The 17,477-nt window shown below is 39.6% G+C and overlaps 1 protein-coding gene and 2 long non-coding RNA genes across 6 annotated transcripts in view; all 3 read left to right on the top strand.

Moving 5' to 3' along the window:
* Positions 1-17,477, top strand: part of LOC127533707 (NLR family CARD domain-containing protein 3-like) — a 258,303-nt gene that overhangs the window by 19,937 nt on the left and 220,889 nt on the right. The window lies entirely within an intron of this gene.
* LOC127533568 (uncharacterized) lies at positions 48-575 on the top strand. The gene is made up of 2 exons (XR_007941313.1): positions 48-153; positions 414-575. It is a non-coding gene; the product is annotated as an uncharacterized LOC127533568 (long non-coding RNA).
* LOC110968366 (uncharacterized) lies at positions 5,720-12,031 on the top strand. Of its 4 annotated transcripts, none has more exons than XR_007941311.1 (7): positions 5,764-5,871; positions 6,479-6,584; positions 8,375-8,560; positions 9,010-9,192; positions 9,329-9,517; positions 10,049-10,228; positions 11,080-12,031. It is a non-coding gene; the product is annotated as an uncharacterized LOC110968366 (long non-coding RNA). The 4 variants fall into 4 exon arrangements; XR_007941312.1 differs by lacking the exon at positions 6,479-6,584 and adding an exon at positions 6,958-7,115 and having other exon boundaries at positions 5,768-5,871; XR_007941309.1 differs by lacking the exon at positions 6,479-6,584 and having other exon boundaries at positions 5,720-5,871.

The raw sequence follows: 17,477 nt of genomic DNA, 5'->3' as shown, positions 1-17,477 counted from the left end.
CTCCACTGGAACAGCTTTCACATTGCTGATAGCATTCCAGTTACATAAATAAATTACAGTTTGACTGCAGCGGTGAGCTTCAACTTGGTGGATCTAATGAAACAGAATGTTTACCAACTGGACAGTGGAGTGCCCCCATCCCAACTTGCTCTGGTACGTTCACTTTATTCAGTATTTGGAATAAATCCGTTCAAGTCACATTTGTGGATTGAAACTTTTATTAAGTGATCTCTCTATCCATTCACTGCACCTTTGTTCAATTTAAATGAAATGAGTTACAACACTTATGACAATTTGTCTACAGAGGAAAAGTTGCAATGGGTTGACACAGATTTACATTCCACTGACTCTAAAATGCTGATGTTTATTCAGCAGAAATCTCTTGATTAAACAATTTCTCTTCTTCAAAACAGACACATGTAAAGTTTCAGGAATACCAGGCAACATAGTCGTCACCCCACCTTTATCAGGCCATCCTCTTCCAACGGGACACAAGTTAACATTTCGTTGCCGTCAAAGTAGACAATTTATTCAAGGGAATGCAACAGTTGTATGTTTGGCAAATGGACAGTGGAGTGATTCGTTTCCAACTTGTGGAGGTAAGTCAGTTCTTTTCCTCTCCTCATACTCCTTATTAAAAATGTTGAGAAAAAAAGTAATCCATGAACTCAGCTTCAGATATTTCCCACAATGCTCTATGAGGTCTGAGGCTTGATTGACCCAGTTTACCTGCATTTTACAAGGCATTGCATGAACAGTTATGTAGAACAGTTGTTTGTGTTGAAAATGTCATCTCAGTATGTGTTGGACTGTAAAACCACAGCAGAGTTTTACCAATTTAGAATAGTGAGAAGATGCCCAATTTAAAACATAACGGCAAAACGTTTTCTTCCAGGATAGAGTTGGTGTTGTTAATGTTTTCTTTGTTGTAAGTTGCATGTGAATGACTGCAGGTTAGTAAATTTCACCTGCTATTGTGAGCAAAGATGTGTTGACCGGGGTGATCAGGGAATTAGTGTTTGGAAGTATTTGGGTGTGACAATGTAGTTGCCAGTAGAGTCTTAAGAAAACGTTATGATACGCAAAATAAAAGTCACATGACAAATACTCACTTAGGACTTGTCCACACATACAGACTTGTTTATTAAAACATAATTTTTTCTACACTATATTGATGAACAGAGAAAATTGAGTTTATTTGTCATGTAAGAGTGTGCACCATTACCTTCTTTATATACGTACATGAGGCAATTTTGTGCAATTGAACCCATAATCGAAATAGTCCTGGTGCTGATGTTGCTGACAGGACCTGTACATGTTTACACATTAATACACAATTACTGTTTCACTGTACTGACAAACGGGTGTCAGAATTAGTCCACACATATAGTTCCCTCATTTCTCCATGCAGCATTGCTGGTAGCTGACCAGAACCAATAATATTTTTGAGGTCTCTGATTGTCCAACATGGTTAAAGTTAAATAGTCTGAATCTGTTGGTTGTCCTACTCTGGACAGTTGGGTCCACTTGTGTTTTTGTGTTTTACTGAACAAAGGACGCAAAAAAAAAACCCTTAAAGTTACTACTTAAGTGCACTACTTACTTCACTCACCTAAATTTGAACAACCATCACAGTGTGACCGAAGTTAGGATAAAAAGAGCACTGATTAATACCAAATGTCAATTCAAAACCCAGGTGTCACATGTCATTATAGGGATAATTCACAGAGATAACACCAAGTATAACTGTTTACAGTGGCATTTAGTTTGAAGTCCACGGCGCATGGCAGCAAACATATAAAATGTAATAGTTATGACACAACACCACATAAACTTGTATTTTCTCTATGATTGACCTCTGTCTTGTAGCTCCCGTGGGTTGTGGGAAACCTCCACCTCTTGCAGAGGGAGACACCAAGGAAACTGTTGTATTCCAGTACAGACATAATGCAAGGTTGAATACATCTGTCAGAATGTTTACCATATGGAGGGTGGGCCGTTCAAGACCTGCAAAAATGGTGAATGGATTGGACAGATAAGATGCCTCAGTAAGTTACAGTTCCATGTATATTTTCATACTACGATCTGTTAAGATTCTGCATCGGTAAAATTGATTTTGGTGTGCATGGTCCATCAAAGTGCTAAAATCTGTTAAGCACATCACAGTCATTAGTTATTACAAACTAAGTGAAATAACATTAATGGCTGGCACAGCAGACATATTTAAATGTGTGTTTGGACTCAGTCATCCTTAGATCCTCCAACAGGTTATTTGATAACTGTGATGTCTTGGCAGAGGTCTGGTCCCTCTCTTTATTAATAATTCTTAATAAATGAAGACAAAATAAAAGAGTAGTTAATCCATCACCAGTTCTCAGGGCAGGTACAGTAAATCTGTAAAAAAAAAAAAAGACTGATGAAAGAATATGATTGTGAAAACTGTGACCAAATGACATACTGGTCCCAGAATTGATCCTTGGGGAATGCCTCAGTTAAAACTGGCCGACAATCCACACCTTTAGAAGAAGCTGAGTTAGCATGGAATTTGGATTTTGCAACACTTGTTTTAGCATGTTTGAAAATCATAGTGCCACATAAGCATCATTTTTTTTGGACAGCCATCACCAGCAAGAGAGCAGATAATTCTGACCATGATGCAAAGGAGGACTCCTAGGTGTCATCACACCTTTTGACTTCAGTGACATTCATGTAGTTTGTTGTAGGAATGCTACACCACTGATTTCAGTATTCTTCAAGTTTAATACAACCATACTGTAGGAAAACACTTCCAATCACTGGAAATGTTGAAAATTCTTCTTCTTTTTTAAAGAGTTGCTTTAAATGGATATGAAAGGTGAAAAAAAAAAGTTTTTCTTGTTATATGTTGGGCAGAGTGTAATATCTGCATTTTAAGTCTTATGTATGGAGGTCCTTGACTAACCTAGAAAACAATGAAATGAAAAAACATGCAGTCACATCACAGTCTGCTGGCAAGCAACATTTGGTCTGTATGTTGAGTTACTGATTTGTTTTGAAGCATTAAATATTTCTTTCTAACAGAGAGTAGCAATAATTTGGTGTGCTGTACATTTCTGTAATTTACAAATATTAATTTTACGTAATCTCTTGCAGAGCCCTGCATTGTGGATAAAGATGTCATGAGAAGACGCAATATTTATTTCGCATATAGTGGTCAAGAAAAGCTGTATGCACCCCATAATGATTTCCTCTCATTCTCATGTATCTATGGAACAAGACCTGTCGGCACACTGGAAATGCGTCAGCAGTGTATTGATGGTGAGATAAACTTCCCCACCTGTGCATGAAGTTTTTTAATCAGCTGGATGTGATAAATCTGAGCACACAAACATGATGACTTCCAACGTGAAGAGTAAGAGCAGTTATGTATTTTAGTTCTGTGTGCTCATTTAAATAAAAACCATATATAAACCCTCAGTCTGTTTTCATCCTGAACAATGTTTTAAGAGTAATAGTTCTGTCTTCATTTGTTAATGTGCTGAGAGGAGGAGTGAAGACAATTGATGAATTGCCTGTTACTCATTTTATGTCAAACTTTATTTGACAAACAAAATAAATGTTCATGATACAAAGTCTATACTTGAACTATCTTATGATGTAATATGTTGGGCTGCATAGTGGTTAGCACTTTTGCCTTGCAGCAAGAAGATCCCCGGTTCAAATCCCGACCTGGGCCTGGGATCTTTCTGCATGGAGTTTGCATGTTCTCCCTGTGCATGCATGGGTTTTCTCCGGGTACTCCGGCTTCCTCCCACAGTCCAAAAATATGCTGAGGTTAATTGATGGCTCTAAATTGTCCGTAGGTGTGATTGTTTGTCTGTATATGTAGCCCTGCGACAGACTGGCGACCTGTCCAGGGTGTCCTCTGCCTTCGCCCGAGTCAGCTGGGATAGACTCCAGCACCCCCTGCAACGCTAGTGAGGATAAAGCGGTGTATAGAGAATGGATGGCTGTAATATGTTAATACATAAATTAGATTTTATGACAGTATACAGAGAATGGTTTTACCTGAAAACCATCCATGAAAATGCAAAATGTTCCACATGTTAAACATATCTGATAAATGTGTAGCATACATTACCTGTAAAGAAGTTTCCACCTCCCTCTGTCATGCTCCCCTTGTTTTGTTTTTGAACATTGAATCATGGTCAAGTGAATTTGCGTTTTTGACAAAATTTTTAAAAAGTTCAGAATTAACTACAAGAATTTTTTTTTAAATGTTGATATAAAATCAGTTATTGTGTAATTTTTTTTTAACCACCTTTAGTACCAGAAGGAACACATTTAGTGAACTGGAAACCATCTGAGTGCAAAACATGTGTCTCAGGTGGAAGGTCCAGTCACTGGTCCACAATGAACATAAAAGACCACTCCAAGCAACTCTCTGAAAAGGGCATTGAAAATAATAAGATGTGAAAAGTCACTGAATATCCCTTTGAGTATAGTTAAATTCATCCTTAAGAAAGGAACTAGAGTTCGACCAGAGGGCATGTGGGAGACTCTGAAATCAATCGGAAAAAGGTTCCAGACCAAAATTGAGCTTTTGTGGACTAGATGCTGTCTGGTGGGCACCAAACACTGCACATGATCACAAACAGACCTGTAAAGCATGGTGGTGGCAGCATCATGATGTGAGGATGCTTCTCAGCAGGAGGCCCTGGAAGGTTTGTAAAGGTAGACGATAAAATGAATGCAGGAATACAGAGGGAAATTCTGGAGGACAACCTGATGCAGTCTACAAGAGAAGAGAACTTGGAAGAAGATTTTTTTCCCATAAAGACAATAAGAGTCAAGCTACACTGAAATAGTTTAAAGACAAGGTGAATGTTGTGAAGTGGACAATCAGAGCTCAGACCTCAATATAAACAAGAATTTGTGGCTGGATTTGGAAAGTGCTGTTCACTCATTATCCCTGTGCAACCTGACAGAGCCTGAGCACTTTTGCATGGAGGAATGAAATCAAATTGCTGTGTCCAGACATGCAAAAGTGATTAAGACCTGTCCAGCCAAATGTGAATGTACTAAATGCTGACTTGAAGGGGGTGAAAACTTATGCAATGTTACATTTTATATTTCTAAATGGTTAATATTACTTTGTAGAAATCTGTTTTTACTTTGACATGATAGAATCTTTTATTGTGAATTCTTGTCAAGACTAACACTACTAATTATACTGACCATGATTCAGTGTTGGCTGCACAGTGGATTGGTGCTTAGCACTGTCACCTTGCAGCTAGAAGTTCCCTGGTTCATGTCCCGAACTGGGAGCTTTCTGCATGGAGTTTGCATGTTCTCCCTGTGCATGCGTGGGTTTTCTCCAGGTTCTCTGACTTCCTCCCACAGTCCAAAAACATGCTGAGACTAATTGGTGATTGTAAATTATCCGTACGTGTGAATGTAAGTGTGATTGTTTGTCTCTATATGTACGTATCCCTGTGATAGACAGGGGTCCCCTGCCTTCACCCTAAGTCAGTTTGGACAGACTCCATCCACAGAGTGTTAGTGAGTTTGGCTGAAAGTAATAATAGAATAGATCTGAAACGATCTTAAACTTCTTTTATATATGTTTCTGTCTGAGTGGCAGGACACAGATACAGATAATCTGAGCTGAATCTCAGCAGACAAACTGTTTTTGCTGATATGTTGCAACACGTCAGGTGTACAGTCCCACTGGGCAGTCCATGCTGTGACCCTCTGTACTCCATCAGAACTGTTAGCAAACAAACTGAAACTCTCCTCAGGAGACAACGACTGGCAAGAGAATGAAGCTGTCTTTAACCCTCCTGTTTCTCCAGCTGTGGAGGAACATGGAACTCTCTTCGTCACAGAACGGTAAGTTGGACAATTTTCTTCTTCTTCTTTTGAAATTACTTTGATTACTTTTGACTTGTCTTTGTGTAAAAACAGAGTTTAGGTCAGATTATTTTGTACACAAACAGCAGACTCCTGTGATAACTCTCATTAGATTTTAGGCATTAGAGGAAAATTTGTGTATATGTGTGGGAGATGTCTTTACAGTAAATTTGTTTTGTTAGATTATGATGTATTTGACTAGAAACTCTAAAAACTGGTATTTATCAATAATAAAAAGTAAATGTGAAGAATAAAATGGTAACAAAATTGATATTTGTTGTGGATTTTACAATACTTATTTTTGTGTGCATGTATGTCCCCAGGGGTGAAAGTAGTTTTAAATTCTTGCCGGAACTATTAGTAATAGTTGATGCTAACTATTGTAAATCCTGTTGAAAGTTTTTCAGCCAATCACAAGAACGTGTGGAATTTCAGGTGTAATTTATTGCTCACCCCAGTGCAATAAATCAAGCGCATGTATTTGCTCTTGGCTGCTACTGGCCATAACAATCGCTGTGTTACGGAAGTAGACACGCATGCGCACTCACGTACTGCTGAGTTAACTCCGGTCGATATCTATGGATAGCAGGTAGGCCAGGCGGCGTACCGGCGTACCCATAGATACCAGTGGAAGAGCGTACCGCCAGCAGATCTTTTCCCGGAACTGCGTTCCGCCACCAGATCTTTTGCCGGTACGCAGTTCCAGACCGTTCCGGCTTACTTTCACCTCTGTATGTCCCTAACTTTAATCAGTGTAGTTTATTTGGGCGTAATTCATGAGATCTGTGGCTGCATAGTGTCTTCATCAATATTTCTTTTTGCTGGTGTTGCAACATTATAAGCTTGTGCATGCTTGCAAAGGTTCAATGGTGCCTTTAACTCTTTCTTAATGCATTTTATGTCGTGAATCCACTGTACCACGTAATCATAGAAATAGATAAATGAAGAGTGTATCCAAAAATTGTGTAACTGCAGTTAAAATATTCTTTAATTACTTTATATAAAGATATTAGCATATTTCAGTGTTGTGAAGACTTTATTTTTACAGTTGTGTTGTGTGCACAGCTACACCGTACAGATGATGCACAAGAAAGGCCGCAAACAGTTTGCTAAAGACAAGCAGACTAAGGACATGGATAACTGGTACCATGTCCTGTGGTCTAATGTGACCAAGATAAACTCATTTGGTTCAGATGGTGTCATGTGTGTGTGGCGACATCCAGGTGAGTAGCACAAAGATAAGTGTGGCTTGCCTACAGTCAAGCATGGTGGTGGGTGTGTCAAGGTCTGGGGCTGCATGAGTGCTGCTGGCAGTGGGGAGCTACAGTTCACTGAGGGAACCATGAATGCTAGCTTGTACTGTGACATACTGAAGCGGAGCATGATCCCCTCCCTTCGGAAACTGGGCTGCAGGGCAGTATTCCAACATGATAACGACCTCAAACACACCCCCAAGACGACCACTGCCTTGCGAAAGAAGCTGAGGGTAAAGGTGATGGAGTGGCCAAGCATGTCTCCAGACTTAAACCCTACTGAGCATCTGTGGGGCATCTTCAAAAAGAAAGGTGGAGGTGCACAAAGTCTCTAACATCCACTGGCTCTGTGATGTCGTCATGGAGGAGTGGAAGAGGATTCCAGCGGCAACCTGTAAGGCTCTGGTGAACTCCATGCTCAAGAGGGTTAAGGCAGTGCTGGAAAACAATGCTGGCCACACAAAATATTGACTCTTTGGGCCTAGTTTGGACATTTTCCATTAGGGGTGTACTCACTTTTGTTGCCAGTTGTTTAGACATTAATGGATGTGTGTTGAGTTATTTAGAGGGGGTAGTAAATTTACACAGGTATACAAGCTGTACACCGACTACTTTACATTGTGTACAAAGTGTCATTTCTTCAGTGTTGTCCCACGAAAAGCTATAATAAAATATTTGCAGAAATTTGTGAGATACTGTATATTAGCAGATAAATCAGTTCTCTGCAAGTATTCCTTTCTTGCATCATTTGCAATAGCAGCTTTATACTGTTTTTTTATTTTCCTTGTAGCTCTGCATTATAACAACCTGTTGACTGAAGTATATGACGCTCAGTAATTTCATTTTCTGCAGAAGAAGAGTCATATGACATGTTAAACACCTATTTTATGTGGAAAAGCATAGAGTCTGAAGCAGACAGCCTGAGTTAACAAGAAAGTTGATAACCACTTTTGTGATATCTGTTATCTCTCACTAAGGCTTTCGTTTTGTTGAACCGACCTACACAAACAAAGCCTTGCTTCATAATATACCACTCAGCTATAGTATGCAATGGGTTTTTAGACATTTAACTGTTACCAAAACAGTAAAGTAACAGATTGGGGGCCAAACTATCAACTCATGTGCCATGAAGCTCTGTAAAGCTGACGTAAACAGTAAAATGCAAACATTTTGATGGTAAAATGAATCATATTGTTTTTTGACTGGATAATATGTTTTATCCTTTTCAGACCCTTGTCAAGTTGGCAAGATGCATCCTCGTCTCTTTGTAGCTGGATTACCACCAACAAATGAAATAATAAAAACCGGACATAAATTACAGTTTCAGTGCAGCAATGACTTGACACTAAATGGATCTGAAGAAATTGAGTGTTTACAAACTGGACAGTGGAGTGCCCCCTTCCCAACATGCTCTGGTATGTTCACTTTTAATTTCATTTAACACAATATTATACCACTGTTAATAATAAAACATTTGGACCGAACTTCAGATTCAAACCAGCTCCTAAAGCACAGTTTGATAGTTATAACAGGACAGGCTCTAACAGCATGACAATATAGGCAGCAGATGGTTAGCTTAACTTTACACAATGAGCAGAAAAACTGTTTTCAATATCCTTCCATGAAACAAACATTCTTCCTCTCTGTACAAAATGTAAAACTGTCACATATTTATAATCTGACCTTAGGAACTCCTTTCAAATGCGCGGTGAAAACAGAAATGGGTAGTGGGTTGCCGTTCATCATTATTAACTCATGATTTAATCCCATGCTTCGATTAAATGTTTTCAAATTGACCCATTGTTTGACTCTTTTTAAGACCAAATGTTCTACTTACATTCATGCTTGTCTGTATTTTTAACAGGAATTAAATGTAGAGTCCCCCTGATTGAACATGGTGTGGTGCTTGGAAGCGTCCAAGAGTACCAAGAAAATCAAGTCCTGAATTATCGGTGTGATCCTCGATACAAGCGTGCAGAAGAAAGACAATCAAGATGCATGAAAGTGGGAACAAAAGCAGAGTGGAGTCCTACACCTGCATGTGAAAGTAAGTATAAAATGAGAAATCCACAATTTGTTGGTTCTATCGCAATGACAAGTGAAAACTGCTGCTATTATTGGACTACAGTCTGTCTTGTTATAACAGACTAACAGATAACATGTTCATTTCTCTACAAATGCAGAAATAAAATGTGAAGTGAGACTGCCAGCACTTGAAGGATTTGAACCTGCTTACAGAAGTGTGTTTTCCCCTGGTGACACACTCAGAGTTTTCTGTGGAGAGAAACACTGGATTGTGGACCATCAGACCACCTCAGCACAGACGACTTGCCAAAGTGATGGAACGTGGAGTATCAGGCCACTCTGCCAAGGTAGAAATCCAACAAGTCCTCAAATTCATACGACCACATCGGTCGTATGTAACGTGCACCGGAATACGACCCATGAGAGCATATTTACGTTAGCGCCCCTACGGGGAAAAGGAACGCATTACGGGATTTAATTCGAGAAACGGCTTTTCCCTCGCAAAATGGCTTTTTCCTCACTTTCCGAGCACGGGTTTAGAGTTATAGTTAGGGTGAGGGAAAGGGATAGGGATAGTGTTAGATAAAACTTTGTTCATGGTGACGTTTCACCTGCGACACCGGAGTGTCGATATTTACTCAAACGCCAGAGGTCGCATAGTCAAAACGTAACACTCGGTCGTAATACGGGCATGTACGGACGACCTATGTGGTCGTTTTTGGTTTGAGGACAGGCTATAGAAATCAATATGAGTCTTAAAGCCAGAGGCAGATTATGAGATTATTGTTTTTAACTATGTGGTGTTTCATAAGACCATTACTGTAATTTTCAATCTCATCTTGGTTATTTAACATTGACAAATCTTTCTCTCATTCCAGAGGTCATATGCAGGAATGAACGAGACCCACGTGTGTACAGCTGGAGTGTCAATTGGTACGATCAGAAAAAACTGGGTGACTCTGTGTATTACAGGTGTAGATATGGTTATCAGAGTACAAGTAGAACCAATCAGGCCACTTGCACCAGAGATGGATGGACACCAAAACCACTGTGTCAAGGTACTGTGAAGTTAACCTTGTGTTTCTTATATTTACTGGTTTTATGTCTTTAATGTTACGTCATATTTGTAAAAGTGTGAAGGAGCCAGTTTGGACTCAGTCTTTTAAAACTATTGGCTGTTTTTCAATGAAATATCTCAGAGGTGACAATTCCTGTTTCCTTCATTTACCTTCATTTCAGTAGATCAGGAATCCATCCAAATAATATATCACACTGCCTGATACTTCACCACCCTGATCAACAAGGCAGCAAAGTACAACAAATGCAACAGATATTTAGTTACTTTAGTTATTTCTGCTTTGCAGATTCAGTGATTGTATAAATCTTCACTGGTCAATAATTTGTGACAGCTATGGGGGGCATCGGTCAGAACATTATACAAGATGTTCCCTTTTTCTCCTTTAGTTCTTAACAGAGGTCGCACCTAAACATCTCAATGTGTGGTTCTATAAGCAAGAAACAAATAGAAAAGCAAACAATAAGTATACAAAACCACATAAACATATACCAACAACTATCATAATAAATAAACACAAGAACATATCCAACCTATATCAGTAGAATGCATGCAAACAGGGAAATGACAGTTGGATTAGGTTCATTTTGTTGTTGTATACTATACAATAGTTTTACTTATTTGAACCGACAAATCGAAAAGAGTTGTTTTTTACCTTGCTGGCATGTTTCGACAGCTTCTGCTGTCTTCCTCAGAGTGTCATCTGACGTGATAAAAAGGACACGTCACCAAACGTCAGATGACATGTACACTCTGACATGTACACACTCTCTCACACACAAAGATGTCATGATTACTTTGAACAAAGACTAATAAAATATTTCACCTCTTCAGAAACTGCTGCCAATAGATGAGCTCTTCCTCTTCCTTACATACCTGTCTACTGGCTGCACCCAGAGGGAACTGGGCCATCGATTTAACATCCACCGAACAACAGCCAGTAGAAAAATTGTGACCTGGGCCAACTTTCTTTACGGCCTTTTGGGCTCCATCTGTACCTGGATGACTCCTACAGCTGTAAAGGCCAGTCTTCCACGTGACTTTCATGGCACCTACAGTGACATGCAAGTAATCCTCGACTGCACAGAGCTACGTTGTCAAACTCCCTCATCACTGCTTCTTCAGAGTGAAGTTTTCTCCAACTACAAGTCCCACTGCACCTTCAAGGCAATGGTTGGAGTATCCCCTCATGGAGCCCTGACCTTTGTGTCCACCCTCTTTGAAGGTTCGATGAGTGACAAGGAGGTTTTTCGGCAGTCAGAGATTACATCACTCCTAACACCTGACATGGCAATCATGGTTGATAAAGGCTTCTTGGTTGATGACCTTGTACCTGGATTCATCGCCCTGCCTTTCTCTCTCAGAGGACACAGATGCTGGAGGTAGATGTCTTGAAGACGCAGTCCATTGCTCGTTTAAGAGTGCATGTCGAGAGGATGATCCGAAGAGTTAGACAAAATAAACTCTTCGATACCACTATCCCTCGCTCCATCTCAGGGAGTATCAACCAGCTCTTTACAGTTGCATGTCTCCTCTCTAATTATCAAAATGGACCTCTTGTCAAGAAAGGGAGGCATGAAGTTTAAAATTGTAGCCATGTCTTCTTCATGAAGAATTTGACACGAATGTGTATTCCTTTCCTGTTGTAAATTGCATTTTTGTACAATTTATTCTGTCAAACGTATGTGCTTAGCACTTCTTACAGTATATTCTATGTTGAATCTGTCCAATTCTGTAAAAAGTAATGTTTGACAGCAACACTATATATAAAGAGAATGTGAACAAACTACTGTTTTCTGCCGTTATTCACCTACCATCTAAAATATTTTAGCATGAAAGTTTTTGAGTTCTACATTTTCCAATCATTCTGTTCAGTGTGACAGTTCTATCAGTCATTACACACAAGCATTATTTCAATAACATCAATATTTATTATGTCCATTATAATTAAATTCATTGAAACTTGACTTTTCCACAATATTAGATTTGTCTTGGGATCACCTCTAATGTAAAAAGCAAACTCTGATATCATTTGAAATGATGGGGCATTTGCTCTGTAGAGAAAAAATTCTAATCTGAAGTTATTCATCTATATTAACCTTATACGTGTTGCACAAGAAAGTTGATTTTCTTTAGCCCCTCCATGTTTTAATACAGCAGACATGTGATGTTATATATTGTATACACACCTAAATGTGAATAAACTGATTCATAGCCATATTAGCCAGCATAACATATTTTCACACTTAAACATTTTCAAGTTCAAAAAACACATTACATGCATTTCTGCATGTAGACATGGAAATAAAACCTGTCTACTTTCTGTTTGATGACTTCACACATGTCCCTGTCCTTGTAAATTCTTTGAATGAGGATGTCTTCCTCAGCTGAGACAACAAAGTCACACCAGTTCATCCCTGTTATCAGCATCTGTCCTTGTACTTGTGAGTAATAAGCATGTGTTTGTTTGAGCTCCAGTTTGCCTGAGTTCGTTTTGAGATATGGGTAGTCAACATAGCTTTTAACATTTGGACACTTGATTTCAATCAAACCAAACTGAGATGGCTCAGAAGGGTCAAAAATTAACCCATCTGGAGATGCCCCCAACCAAGAGGCGTCAGGGTGGATTACAAATCCACAGGGGTAGTGATTGACCCTCTTCATCTGACAATACTCCCAGATGGCATCCGCCTCCATTTCAAGCCCCCTCTTCATAGCTGCAGTCTGGCGGGTCCCCTGCAGCATCCGATCAGCCAGACTGTCTTCAGCACTCTCTCTGACCTGACAGATCTCCCTAAACCTTGAGGCAGTAAGTCTCGGCCTCCTTAACTGATACCATTCAGCACATGAACTTTGTGTTCTGGTAGCACACTCATATTTGTGTGCCATGTCCCAAGTTACCTCAAGACTTTTCAGGTGTAGCTGTTGTTGTTCACTACAAACAAACATGCAGCTGGATGGTTGAAGGCGGTAACTCTGGAGAGGTAAAGATGGAGGTGGGGGGGCAGCATGGAAGTGTAGGTCTCTCTTCGCAGTTGCTGGATGCTGATATGACAATGCACTTCCTGCTTGAACCAGGCCAAGGGAAGATTCAGCCAGAGGAATTTCACAGCTGATGCCCATGCTGCAGATCATTGGCACTTCATCTGCAGAGAACTCCTTATAGACTTCTGTCAACTAGCAATATAAACATTTATCTCTTAACAGTGTGAAAGAATGGTGAGTATCAACATTTATTACCAAAGAGCCCAACATCCATCAAACATTTGCGTATTTAAATACCCCCCCAGTGTTCACCACACTGGAAACTTTCCCCAGATTTCTTACTGTGAAATTGTGAAATTGTATTTTGTTAATCTCTACTCACCTGAAGGACAGAGAGATCAGGTAAATCCCCACTCAGGCCTTTGTACAATGTGCTCCTGTGTAAAGCATTAAACTTACATAAGTGTCAGATACATATTTTCATTTAAACATTACTGCTGAATATTTCAAATGATGTCTCCAATAGGAAGTTCTATTTTTTTATGGCTCAAGCATAGTTGGACTTAAGTTTGATCCTGCTGAAAATCTGCAGTGTGAAGGTGGCTTTTCTGGTTACCCTTTTTTCCCCCAACTAGGACAAGGACTACTTGTACAACAAGCAGTTTTCATGACTCATTTCATAAATCTATAATATTAAGCTCTTACCTTACACCCTCTGATGTTGTTCCAGACTTTAGTTTAGCTGACAGCACATGCATCTTGTCCACAGGGCCTGGCTTTACACCCTATCAAGATTGGGAGAATATTGTTTACAATATATCACCAACACATGGAAATTTTAAATATGCCCTTTTTCTTGACTTACCAAAGTTCTCAGCTTGTGCCATTGCTGTTCTCCCTCGGTACAGCTGAGCACAGGGGGAACCACTGGCACCTGCAGCTGGGAATAATGTGCTGACTGGAATAGCAAGGCCACACAGTGGTTACATAGAGCTGCTCCAGCCACACATGTGCAGCTGTGATGCATCAGTTCTACAGGACGGCAATCTTTCAATACCACCTGCAAAAGTAAATTTTGTAGTTAATACTTGTTGACCATGACTTGTTCGTTGTTGGTCATTCGTTTAGGGAGCAAGCTGGGTTTTTGAAAATATTCCTACATCAGTTAGTGATGTTTTTTTTTTAATGTTCTAACACTACTAGATCTATACTTCTGAAGTTTTGATCAATGTCTTTGTCCTGATTTGGCCTTATTCTTACAACTCCAGCTTGCACCTTAAGGGAGTGACTGTGTTTAGGTAAAACATAGCTAATAACAACAGTGAAAAGCACACAATGCCAAAATAACTGGTAAACAAAATATGAATCATAACATATTAACCCAGTCGACATTTGCTAAAATACACTTATCTGCTTTTGTAGATTCTGATCTTTTATTCTATTAAGAACAAATCTGAATGACCCCAGGAACATCGGGAACACTGGATTAATAAAGAAGTAGTTGTAACAACAACAACAACAACATTAAAACAAGAACGCATGCAGTAACCCAGTGGGGACCAGCAAGATAAACTTACCTGAGATTCTACCAATAATTTCCATTTTGTGCAGATATGAGAGTTACAGTAAGAATTCATTACCTTAGCCAGGTCCCCAAGAACATCAGGAACACTGGGTTGTAAAAAGCAACCGCTTATAACTTCAAGATTTATCATACACTCAAACTGTGTGGCTTCTCGGCTCTCTTCATTGATCGGTAACAAAACGCCCTGACAACAACTTCACCTGTGCCTTGATCTTTGTCTGATACTGTAAGGGGCATAGGTTAATGCAGTCAGCACAAAAAATGACGTTTAGAATCAGGAAAAAGCAAACCAACCACAATGTGGGAGAATTACCACTTCGCTAACATTAGCTAGGCAGCGACATTATGTACTTACCCTCGTACTGGTGCAAGTAACTTGATATATATAGTTTAAAACCTTTCTCCCGCTTACTCTTGGGAGCGGGGGAGTGGGCATCCACTATGCGGTGAACATCATTGATTGAAATTTTAGGCAAGTTGTGAAGACATCTCGTGAAGTTCATCTTGAAAAAGCGATATCAATGGAGCTGGACGGCAGGCGGAAATAAATCCGCCGGTCTCTGGCACAAATGGAAGTACGTCACGAGACTTGTGCACGGAGTCAATTCAGACGCAGCTCATAAAAATTCTGAGTATTTTTTGGAAGAGTTTGAAATGGCTGGATGTGAGAAAATGTTAAGGGAATATGATATTGTATTTTTCTGGAAAAACATTGTACTGTGACAACGTCGTCTGCAAGAAGAGGTCCAAGCTAAAGGTCCAATCAGTCAGTCAGTCAGTTGGACATTTATACATAAATACACTGATTTTATTTGTCAAAATTTGGGCTTCTGCAGAGATCAGTCTCCTAGATGAAAACTCTAAAGGAAATACAAAGTTCAGAGTATGATGGGTGTTTAAGGCTGTGTCAAAGGAACTATACAGCATAAAGGTTTTAACTTTAACAGCGAACATGTTTTATAACTGAATTTTTTTGCTTGTCTGGGTCACTGGAACAACATATTTCCAGAATGCGGCTCTATGGACAAATGCCTACTTTAGGGGTCCTTGCCATGAAAATGATTGAGCACCACTGACATAGAAAACTGTAAAAAATTAGAAGACATTTGTATTATCGCCTTTCTGACCTGTCTTGTGTCATGTACTATTTGAATTCTTTCAGAATGAGACTCAACAGTTGTCTCCAAGTCCTTCTCAACACTCAACACCTCCCAGGTCTAATGCGGACATGTGTGAAGAGGAATGGCAAGTTTTGCAGGTAATTTACACTGCCTTGACACACACACACACACACACACACACACACACACACACACACACACACACACACACACACACACACACACACACACACACACACACACACACACACACACACACACACACACACACACACACAAACACACACACACACACAGGTTCAGGGCTTTGGCTACTAGCCGCTTGAGCAAGAGGCTGTTAAGTGTCTTGCTTGACCCATTGATGTTCGAAGCATCCTCTTTATGACATTAATTTGTAACCAACTGTAGCTGTTTAAAAGTAGCAGCTTGTAGATCTGCTATATTGGAAATGATGTTGAATGTATGCAAATGTATCAATGTATATTCATTCACAGCAAATGTTTTTTAAGCACAAATCTTTGCTTCTAGGAAAAACATATTTTCAATCTTTTGGAGTCCACTGACGTAGACACACAGATTGAGCACCACTGACAGAGAAATACATATTTACACAGAAAATTAAAGAATTAAAAGACATTTGTAGATTCACCTTCAGGAATCAGTGGGTCAATGTCGCTTTGACTACTACAGCTCCCGATGAGCAAGTTGGTGCCTTGGTCATCTGTAAAGCACCATGGGTAAAAGGTGCTAGATAAATGAACCATTTACACACACACAATATGTTGTACACTTAAATATATTTTATTTTCATGTGATAAGCCTTTTTGGGGGTTTTTGTTTTTGTTTTTTGTATTTAACTCATGTACTTATCGTTCTTTCAGAATGCAATTACAACAGTCCAGCCTGACACATCGACTTTGTCCTTTGCTCCCTTGCATGTCTCATCTTTGCCAGGTATACAGGTGAGTGCCTCCTCCTCCAACATAGTACAGTGTAGGCCTCAGTAATGCAACATAAAATTTTATATTTTAGCCCTTATTTTTAACAACACTCATGTCTCCCTTATTTGTGGTCATGACCATAGTCATGAGCACCCAAGTCAGAGTATGGCTTAGGTACGTTCAGTCGTCCAAATTATGTCAGTGTTGGTTTAAAAATGGTCTGATTCATTCATTTGTGTTCAATTAATAATTCTATGAAGAACATAGTCCCGTTTAAAAAAAAAGAGGACTTCAGTGATATATTCCCACAGATCTCAGATTAGATGTAGAGGTCTGCTTCTAAGGATGTCCTCTCTAATGTTTTTTTTTTTTTTTTTGGTCTTGTAGGCGGAGAGCCAAGTGGATAAGGCAAAAGGCTCTCCAGGGCAACACGGATGAAAGTGATGAAGAAGAGTTGCTGGACCTTTTCACCAGAATGGGTTCCTACAAACTACCTTCCAAAGACGACTTTGAGGCTTCCATACTAACAATGGCTCATAAAGCCCTCATCCAGGAGCCAAAATTTATTTGGGACTGTTTCTCCCAAGCAATTGCCTCTTC

This window comes from Acanthochromis polyacanthus, chromosome 4 (assembly GCF_021347895.1).
Source record: "Acanthochromis polyacanthus isolate Apoly-LR-REF ecotype Palm Island chromosome 4, KAUST_Apoly_ChrSc, whole genome shotgun sequence".
Classification (NCBI taxonomy): Eukaryota; Metazoa; Chordata; class Actinopteri; family Pomacentridae; genus Acanthochromis; species Acanthochromis polyacanthus.
This window is presented reverse-complemented; position numbering and strand designations above follow the sequence as displayed.